This window comes from Lepidothrix coronata, unplaced genomic scaffold (assembly GCF_001604755.1).
Source record: "Lepidothrix coronata isolate B3197 unplaced genomic scaffold, Lepidothrix_coronata-1.0 Scaffold125, whole genome shotgun sequence".
NCBI classification, from domain to species: Eukaryota; Metazoa; Chordata; class Aves; order Passeriformes; family Pipridae; genus Lepidothrix; species Lepidothrix coronata.
The window spans coordinates 2,437,622-2,447,683 of record NW_016690305.1 but is presented as its reverse complement, the minus strand read 5'-3'; positions in this window follow the sequence as shown (position 1 = coordinate 2,447,683).

Here is a 10,062-nt window from a genome sequence, read left to right as displayed (position 1 = left end):
CAGTGCCCAACCAGCCTCTGGGGGAAGAACCTTTGCCTGAGATCCAACCTGAGCCTGCCCTGGCACAGCTCCAGCCCTTCCCTGGGTGCTGTCCCTGGTGCCCCCAGAGCAGAGCTCAGTCCCTGACCCTCCTCTGCCCCCGCCCAGGCAGTTGGAACTGCAGTGAGGTCTCCCCTCAGCCTCCTCTGCTCCATCTGAACACACCAAGTGCCCTCAGTGTCCTCCCACGGCTCCAAATCAAGGCTCTTCCCCACCCTCACGGACTCCTCTGGGCACTTTAATAGCTTAATATCTTTCTTATATTGTGGTGCCCAACACTGCCACAATATTCAGGGTGAGGCTGCAGTGGCTGCAGGACCCTGGACCAGGATGTGCATGTGCATCCCACAGTCTTTTCCAAGAGCTTTCCATATCCATTGTTTGGGTCAGGCTAAAGCTCATCCCCAGCTCTGACAGCAATATAAGGGAAAAACAAATCTGTTGGAAAGAGAAGACCAGGATACAAAAAACATGCCCACGGCAGGTGAGAAGTAGGAATGGGTCCCAAATCTTTGGGATTCCAGCATCCACCTACCACAGCTTGGCAAACATCTGGGCAGGATCTAGCCCTGATCATCTGTCCATCTTCACACCCAACATCCCATTTCCAGCAATCCTGAGGTCTCACAACTCACCCACACTGGGGCCACTTTGGACCTTATCACTTCACACCAAGGGCTGCTCCTTCCCAGCCTTTCTGCCCCATATTTTTGCCAGAGGGATCTGTCATTGAACTCAGCCCCAAAGTCCCACACTGCTCATACAAAACTCCCACTGGAATCCAAAGGAACATAAAATAAAAGCAGCTGCTCTTGGCTGTCACAGCCTAAGTGCATTAATGTCTTTTTATCTTCGTGGGGGCACTGCAGCCGACCCCTGTTTCCATGCAATTGGTGTTAATAAAAATCTCTCTCTGCAGAAGTGACAAGGGAAAGATACACTTCAATTGGCATGTTTTATCTGAATTGAAATTCGAGTGCAAGTCTCGTGTTTCATGAAAACCTCCGTTGATGGCTCTCATCTGCCACCCTCCTCCGAGACCGGCCTTCGGGCTCGTTATTCCCCAAGAAAACATCTATATAAGGCCTCCCCCAGCTTTGGCTTGCAATCAACAAGTCGTCTTTGAAACACTTATTTCAACCAGCTCGGATAATTCTCGCTGCAAAATTAAAAGGAAAAAATTGTCCGGAGACAAAGCATTACCCAGAGCATGTGGGAAATAAGATACGGAAGAGATCTGGAGCCTTGGCCAGAAACTGGTTAGTTTGGAGTTAGGGAAGAGTCCTTGGAGCTGAGAGGCAGTACCTGAAGGGAGATCTGAGGAAATGAAAGCAGCTGTTGCGGCCTCCTCAGCGAGGGAGGACAGGAGCTGTGGGCTGGAGCTGAGCACAGGTGTCCAGCAGCTCCACGGGAGGAAATAATGCTGCAGAAATAGGTGGGAAAGAGGAGGAGAACCAGCTGAGCAAGGAACACACCTGACTGCAAAGCCAGCAAGGGTTCCTGGCTAACTTCAAAAGCAGGAGGTGGGAGGAATAACTCCCAGGCATAGAGGGTTGGATTGCCACATTCCTGAGCCGTGCAGAAAGCCACCAGCACGGAAGGGAAGCCAAGGGGTGCTGAGGAGAGCCAGGGAGCAGCATCCTCTCGTGATGCCGTGGCCATTGATTCCTATTCCCTGCCATCCCAACAGCCAGGGGTACAACATGTGTGTCTCTCTGTCTGTTGGCATGTTGGTGAGCTGAGGGTGATGCTCTACCCCATGTGCCACCTTCTAGTTTAGCCTGGATGGCCACATGAAACCCTTAAGCCACGTAGAAGTTCATCTGGAGGTCTTTCACTGAAGCCTTGATGGCCAAAGAACCAACACTGTCCCACTGGCTTCTCCAGCCTCCCCAGCTATCCCTTTTCCAGCCCAACCTTTTCCCTTCCTTATCTACAAAATAATTTCATCCTGCTTAGATTTTGCTCTTGAAACCAGAGATTCAGGCAGGGTTTTCTTTGGTTTCACGCTGCCTCTTCCCTACAAATCACTCCTTCTCTCCTCAGTTGATATTAACCATTTCACCAGCAGCTCCTTATCTACACAAGCTGCTATTGAGACCAACTCTATCTGTCCCTGCCAAATGCAAAGAAATTATGAATGTGCTCCATCAGTCAAGGCAGGAAAAGTGATAGCAATGCACAGAGACAGTAAATAAGCAAAACATCCACAGAGTATTTCAGACGTAAATCAAGTTACGGAAACAATTAAAGGAAATAGAGATTTTGTCTGCAATTACCATTCCTATTGCTGCTCCCATCCATACAGACAGTTCTGCAGCAGCAAAATGAAGAAGTGACTTGCATTTTTAAAGTTTCAACATTCCATCAGCAATGGAACATTATTTTTTTTCCAATTGGGAGAACAGGTGTAAATCTCCCTCTCTGCTTTCCCATTTATCCAGCTCTGCTGAGAGGGAACTCAGCTGGAACTTGAATATTAGAGTCAAAATCACGGCAGAACTGAGGATAGTGATGAAACCCTGCCAAGGCCACCCCACCCAGAGGTCCAGCAAAACTTTCTGCAGGAGGTTTTGACCAAAGAGCCAATGACTGCAGCCTAAAAGCCCCCTCTGCTCAGCAAACCACAACTGAAGGAATTAATTAACCATTTTCTTGGTGCATTTTTCATCATTTCAAGCTGCAGCAGGTGAAGCCCACTCTCCCCAGTCCATGTGCAAGCAATGACAACAATGATTTCTTGGTCTATGCCATTCCAGTACTGCTGCCTTGGTATTGGAAAAGGATAAAATATTGACTGGCCCTGTCTAATTGGTCATGGAAGGCAAGTGATTATAGACTGGGATAGGGAAGGTGGCGATTGGTGTAAATTTTACAATTAATTTAATTAATAATCCACAATTAATTTATTGCTGCGTCTCAATAGGCAAAAAGGAGAGGTGTGACTGCTGGGGATCAAGGCACAGCCCAGCAGCTCTGTCAAGCACAGGGTGACAGCTCAACCTTGGGAGGTCCCAGGAACTCACCACTTCCAAATCCCAACCTCCTTCTGTGAGCGTGGGGGGAGGGAGGAACCTCCCTCGGAGATAATCCCTGACAACGAGTCCTGATGTGCTCAGACACGTGGGGACAGACGCTGGGACAGGACACGTCTCCCTGCAAGGCACTGGAGCGGAGCAGCCCAGCAGGGTCTTGCCTTCAGCCAGGAAGATGCCCTTGGAATGTTCTGCTTGTGAAAATCTTGCACGATCTGAGCTGCCTGCAACTCCTTCCATCCCGGGCAAGCCGCTCCCAAAAGTCAGATCCTGCGGCAGAGATACACAAAGTACAGGAAATAGAGATTTTGCCCTCAGTGTGGAGTTTGTGTAGGGTTTGTGGGACATTTCCACCTGTCTGAAATGATTTTTCCATGAAGTCTTTGTTGCGGATCTGAGGAGATTCCTCGCCCGGCCCAGCCTGCAGGAAGGGTCTCGCTCCCCGCAAGACCCCAGTCCCTTCCCTCTCAGGGCAGGATTTTCAGGAGCAGGAGTACATGGAGTTCCTTTCACTGCAGCCAGGATGGAAACAATGATCTGCACAAGGTGGGAGCTGCCTCAAGAGGAGCCCAAGCCCGGGCTCAGTTAAGACCTTCCTCCCCTCCACAATCTCACCCTCCCCTTTCCTACCCCACTGCAACCTCCTGTGTGCTCACCTCGGGGGAAGTCCCAGGTGGGGAAACACAGGGTTTCACATCCCTGCCTCATTATCCTGATCATTTAATCACCTCATTAGGCACCTCACATTTACTCCAGCATTGCTTGAGGACAGAGATGAGGTGCCTTTCTCACCATCAGGCTCATCTCACCTCTCCTGCCCTGGGGCAGAACAGGGACAGAGTCCTTCTGGATATGCAAAGAGAGCCTCTAAAAGGCAGAAATAGAAGCCATAAGTGGCTAAAAATCAGGGATATTGCAGCAAATTATGTGGGATGGTGTTGGACACACATGGCAGTGCCAAGCTCTGCCTGGAGCTCCCCTATCAGAGGTTTCCTTCCTACTCAAAGAAATGTGTCAAATTAAAACAGGGATTAAAATTAAAATTAAAATAGAATTGCTGTCCTGCAAGAGTGGAGGGGAGTTTTTATGTCTTTCACTCCCAAAAGTCAGACAAAAGGTCAGCAATCCCTACAATTTGCAAAAACACACAATGAAGAAAACAATAGAGAAGAAATTTGATTATGGTGCTCCAGTCTGAACCAGGGCAGACTGGAGCTTTAATTTAAAGAGAATATTTTAAACACCTCAGATTTTATGCCTCTTTTTTTTTTTTTTTTTGGTTTAATCAAATGAGAAAATTAATTTTTAAAACTGCTCCCCTGAAAAAAAAAAGCAGGTTTTCAGTGGAAAGCAGCTGAGATGAAAAATTCTTTTGCAGGTTTCCCCTGAAGAGGAGAAGGCGTTTTTCATTGAAATGGACGGGATCTGCTTTCTTTCCTGATGAAAGGGAATGGTGCTCCTGGACAAACCCCTGCAAAGAGGACACTCCATGCCAGGGCACTGAGCATTTCCATGGCAGTTCCTCCAAACCAGCCCTGGCAGCTGCTCTCCACTGTTGCATTGGCTCCTGACTGCAGGTTTCATTTAAAGCAAAGAATTTGCCTCAACTCAAAACAAAGCTCTTCAATTTGGACTTTTCCCAGTGGTTTTGTTGTGGTTTTGAAAGCGGAGCTAAAATCAACAATTACAGAAATTGCTGTGCCTGTGTAACGAGCACGGCAGTGGAAAATTCCCATCCAGCTCTGGACCCAAACTCAGAGCAGGCCCTGCACACAGGACTCGCTTTGAAGAGCCAAATGAATTTTCCTCTGAGTTATCAGGAAGCACCAGTGAAATATCCTCTCCTGGAATAAAACCCACTCTGCTAACTTCCAGCAAAATCCCAGTTAAAAGGGTTCACTAACGAAGCAAAACTTGCCCTGCCAGACAAGAGCAGTAGTGCCCTCCTAATGCAGAGCCTTGTCCCTGGAAGTGCTTAATTCCATATGCTTCAGAGAATGGAAGGGAAAAAAAATAATTAAAAGGCTCTTAATGCATCTGGCCAATTAAATAAAGCTGTAAATGGTGAGGAAATAATTCCTTCCTGACCCCTGCAGCAATCAGCTGCTGACCTGAAGCATGAGAATTGATTAGCCTTATCTTACCATAGCATGTAGGACTACAAATGTTATTATTGGCCATAAAATCAGCCAGCCCTTCATGGAACCTACTGGTGGCATTTGGCTCCGTGACCTCCCTAACTATGAATTTTGCTGGCTGGAAGGAGCACCCTCGGGGTGGGAAAAGCCTCCTCCGTGGAATTAGGACTGGAGGAGCTGTTTTCAGAGGGTGGGCAGCCCTGTCCCAGTATGCCCAAGTCCAGTCCTCAATAAATTTGGTGCTGTGAGGGGTTAAATGCTCAGAATAAGATAAAACTTGCAGCTCTGAGCTGCTGGTGTCATCCTTCACCGTGGGGGCAAGGGGAGAGCCCAGGCCCCTCTCACTCCATTAATAACTCGGCTGTCAGCACCAGGATAAGGGAAATCTGCACCTTTTCCTCAAGAGACAGCAAAGCCTGGGGTGAGATCTACCCTTGCCTCCCTCCCCAAAACAATCCCACCCTGTTGATGCTCACTCAGACCTGCCCTGGAGCAGAGCCCCCCCAGCCAAAAGCCGCTTGCAAACACTGGGACATCACCTCTGGGGCTAATCCATAAGGAATTCCTGGCTCTCCCACAGCACAGAGCACTCTCTCCATCTGCCATGCCTCTTTCCTCTTCCTTTGTGCTGGACTAGACCCACAGGGAAGCATGTCTGGTCTCCAGGTCTGGGAAGCAAAGTGCCAGGTGACACTGGGAACAGGGAACAACTCACCTCCTGTAGGAGCAGGAGCTGTGTTACCTGCTGACCTCAGCGAGGGATGAAAACACTGACTGGGCTGCATGGGATGTCCACAGACTCTGGATAAACAACAGCACGTGGTGACTTCAGTACCCAAAGGGTGTGGAGGGGATCTCAGTAGAGTTTTGGCCCCAAATCTGCTGTCCATGGTGATTTTTTGTCCGGTTCAACCCCCCAGGTCCATCAGGGTGCAGATATTTCCTGTGTCCCAGACAAACCTACAACACACAGGTGTCTGGAGAGGGGTTGCTCCATGGCAGGACACAGAAGGCCCCAGCAAACTGCAACCATCACTCCAGCCCTGGAAGAAGGAGAGGATGCTCTGAGGACATTATTACACTTGCATTGTGCTGACAAGGGAATCAGAAAGAGGAATGACCAGCCCTGAGCACTCCAGGGCAGCAGCAAAGCCCAGCCCAGTGCTGAAAAATTACTGAGATGGTACAAATGATCCATGCACAGCTTTGAGGATGCCTCTGAGGACCAGTAGTAGGGGCCAAGCAGGAGCAGCCCATCCTGTTTGGGGCACAGCACCACAGAGTGTCTTCAAACGAGGAGTCAAAGGTTATCCAAAGGGATGCTGAGACACAGACTGGAAGAGCTGGTAATTGCACCACGTTTCCAGCCTTTTCAAAGGGATTCCCAGCCTTTTGTAGAGGGCTGCTGTGGAGAGGGGATGCTCCATGCTGAGGAACATGCCCCCCACCCCCTCCTCCTGACACCGGTGTCACACTGTCCCCTCCAGAGCCCAGCACTGCCCGTGTGCCTCTCCAGAGTCACTTGGAGCCTGAGAGACACCCACACCCACACACACACACATACTCAGGGGAGCACATTCCCATTCACAACCTCCAAACAAAGCCTTTCTTTCCAAAGGGAAAAGAAACAGAAGGGAGAGAGAAGAAAAAAGAAAGGCAGGAGGGGAAGGGGGACAAAAGGGACCGGGCAGCTGCACACTTCAGAGCCAGACCTGCCTGAACTCAGCTCGCCTGGAAACTCATTTCTTTTGATGACAGCCCCAATTAGTGTGTGCTGGCAACCCAGGCAGCAGGGAGCTGGTCTCTATGGAGAGCTGGAGAGGGAGGGAAGGTTTCATTCACCTGGATGGCTGAAATCTTTTAGAAAGCTGCCTGTGTGTTAATATTTAATGTGTTCACATGACTTGAGCTGAGAGGTATCTTGAGTCAGTGCGAATATGCAGCATCCCATCCCATCCCAGAAGGCTCCTGCTCCAGCTCTTCCCTCACCAGCCTGTGTTGTGTCATGGGGTGACACAGATTTGCAACAGAAGGCAGGACCTGCATGAGCCCTGTGCTTTTATGTGATTTCTCCAGGGATGTCCCTGTGATGGCCAAGACTGATCCTCCAGAGCCTCACTAGTCCCCTTCCCCTAAATAAAGGGAAGGAGGAGCAGAAACAGTCAGAGTTGACAGTCAACCTGGTTGACTATTAAAAGCCCGAAATAAAAAATAGCTTGTATTTTGTTGGCTGCATCTCCCCTCCCCAGCACCAAACCTTCCCAGTTTTTGGGCAGGGCCACGTTCCACGGGGATTGTGGCAGATGGGGACCCTGCAATCTGGGTGGCAGGTGCCAGAAACACAGGAGTGAGAGGGAAATGGAATAAAGACAGCAAAGAAATGGCAACGAGGAGAAAGGCAGCAAAATAAAGAGGTGAGTGGGCACAAGAGCATGAGGCTGAATCCATTAGAGGAACAACTCAGCAGCTGCTCCCAGCCCTCACCCTGAGCTTTGCAGGAGCTTTGCAGTTAAGTCCAACAACAAATACCCACCGTAGCAGGGAGATTATCAACATTTAAACAAGCTGGAGGGGAGGGAGGCCTGAACAGAGAAACAAGCAGCATTCCTGAGGGCAGAGCAGGGCATTCCAGCTCCTGGATGCTGCTGTTTGCTGCACATCCCATCCCTGGGAGCACTATCCCTGGGCAGCCTCAGCCCAAGGCTCTCCCCCCTCACAGGTTTGGGTGGCAGGACCAGGATGGTGCAGCCTAATGCAGGACCTGGCCAAAACTGGTTGATCACCTCCACAAGCTCTTTGTTCCAGCTTGTTTTAACCACACGTGGCTGTGCCTGTGAGAGCTTTGACATGTGTTGGTCACTCTGCGGTGAAAAGAAGCATCATTTTGGTTCACATCCATATCACAGAATCCTGGAATGGTTTGGGTTGGAAAGGACCTTAAAGATCATCTCATTCCACCCCCTGCCATGGGCAGAGACACCTTCCACTAGCCCAGGTTGCTCCAAGCCCCATCCAACCTGGCCTTGGACACTTCCAGGGATGGGGCAGCCACAGCTTCTCTGGGATTCAACCTGTGCCAGGGCCTCCCCACCCCCACAGGGAAGAATTTCTTCCCAATATCCAACCTAAATTTATTCTCTTTCTAAGCTGAAAACATCTCCCAAAGCCTTATCCTGTCACTCCAGGCCCTTGTAAAAAGTCCCTCTCCAGCTCTCCTGGAGCCCCTTTAGGCCCTGGAAAGGGCTCTCAGGTCTCCCTGGAGTCTTCTCCTCTCCAGGCTGAACAACCCCAGCTCTCCCAGCCTGTCACATGCCCAGATGAATGCTCTATAAATACCTTCAGCTGCCTAAAAGAGATCCTTAGAAGAGCAGCACACGTAGAAAACCAGAAAATTCAGTAATGAGGTGGTGCTGAAAAACCCCTGGAGGAGTCAGGACAACAAATGAGACGCTACAGTCAGAGTTAAATATCATAAATAACCCTGGCTCTGCCTTCCCTTGTCAAGTAAAAAATCAAAACTCAAGACAGGCCTACAAGTACACCGAGATGTTTGCAGGAAGCATGAAAGCTTGGAAAAGCGGCATATGGATAACAGCACCATTGAACCAAAAATAATGGATCTCCCTTATTAAATCTCTGCCTGCAAAATTCATTGTACAAAACACATGGCCAGCCCTTCTTATTCAGTCTCTCCTCAGCTTAAATACATCATCCACACCAAGGCAAGGCTCCAGCATATAGATTTCAGATAAATGTAAGTGGTTTTGGAGTTTCCCAGCCAAGCAGCTTTTCGGATTCTGAATTACAAACCAAGTTAGGAATATTTCCCAGAGATTAATTAAAATCCTTTGCTAGACTCCTTAATAACATGCACCTCAAAATAAAAAAAAAACAACCACCAAACAAATAGAGGAAAAAGAAAAAAAATGAAAGCACTGTTGCTGCATAAGCAGGTACAACTGGATGGGATGAGTATGTTCAAATACAGTAATTATTTGAAGTTCTGTTCATGTTTCTGTGTCTCCTCATCCTCACCGTTGCCATGTGAGCATCAAACAACACAACTTCCCTCTCATCCTCCTCTTCCAACCTCCCCTTTCCACCTTTCCCCGCACACAGAGGAGGAAAACTGTGCAGTGTAGTGTGTTCTTTCAGTGGATTTTTGATTTGGTAAAAGACTTTTTACTCTTCTAATCTGCTACTTGACTGAGAAGAGGGGCAAGGTATCCCACTCCTGGTGGAGGAAGAGCCAAAACATAGCACTCCCCTTCTGAACACGTGATTTTTTGCACAATGCCATCTTGAGTCATTCTCTTCTTGTCCTCTCAGTAAACACCAGAAGGGAATAAAAACACCTGAGGCTGAACAAAAGGGCTCCAAACTAACACATAACAATCTGCTTTTCAGAAGAGTTGTGTGAGCCCTTGGAAAGAATCCAGCAGTCACTTGACTTAATGCTGGAATCCACTAAACCAAATGTTTTGGATGTACTTGTGAGTGTTTCCAAGCAGGAGGGTGGAAATACGAACACGGGCACAGGAAAGCCCTCACAGGCACTGTTTGATGGGACTGTCAGTCCTCTCCTAGTGCCCCTTGTACAGGACACAAAGCACTGGCCCAGTCCAGGCTCTCCCTGGTGGCCCAGATCTGCTCAGGTGGTGTCAGAACACGTTTTATGCCGAGTTTCAGCAAACATAACCCATTTCAGGAGATCTGGATAATTCCACAGAGGTGTGACCACGTGCCACCCTCTGTTCTGAATCACATGTAAAGGTCACCTGAAAGTTCCCAGATCATAGAATCATAGAATCAGCTGGGTTGGAAGGGACCTCTGAGATCATCAAGTCCAA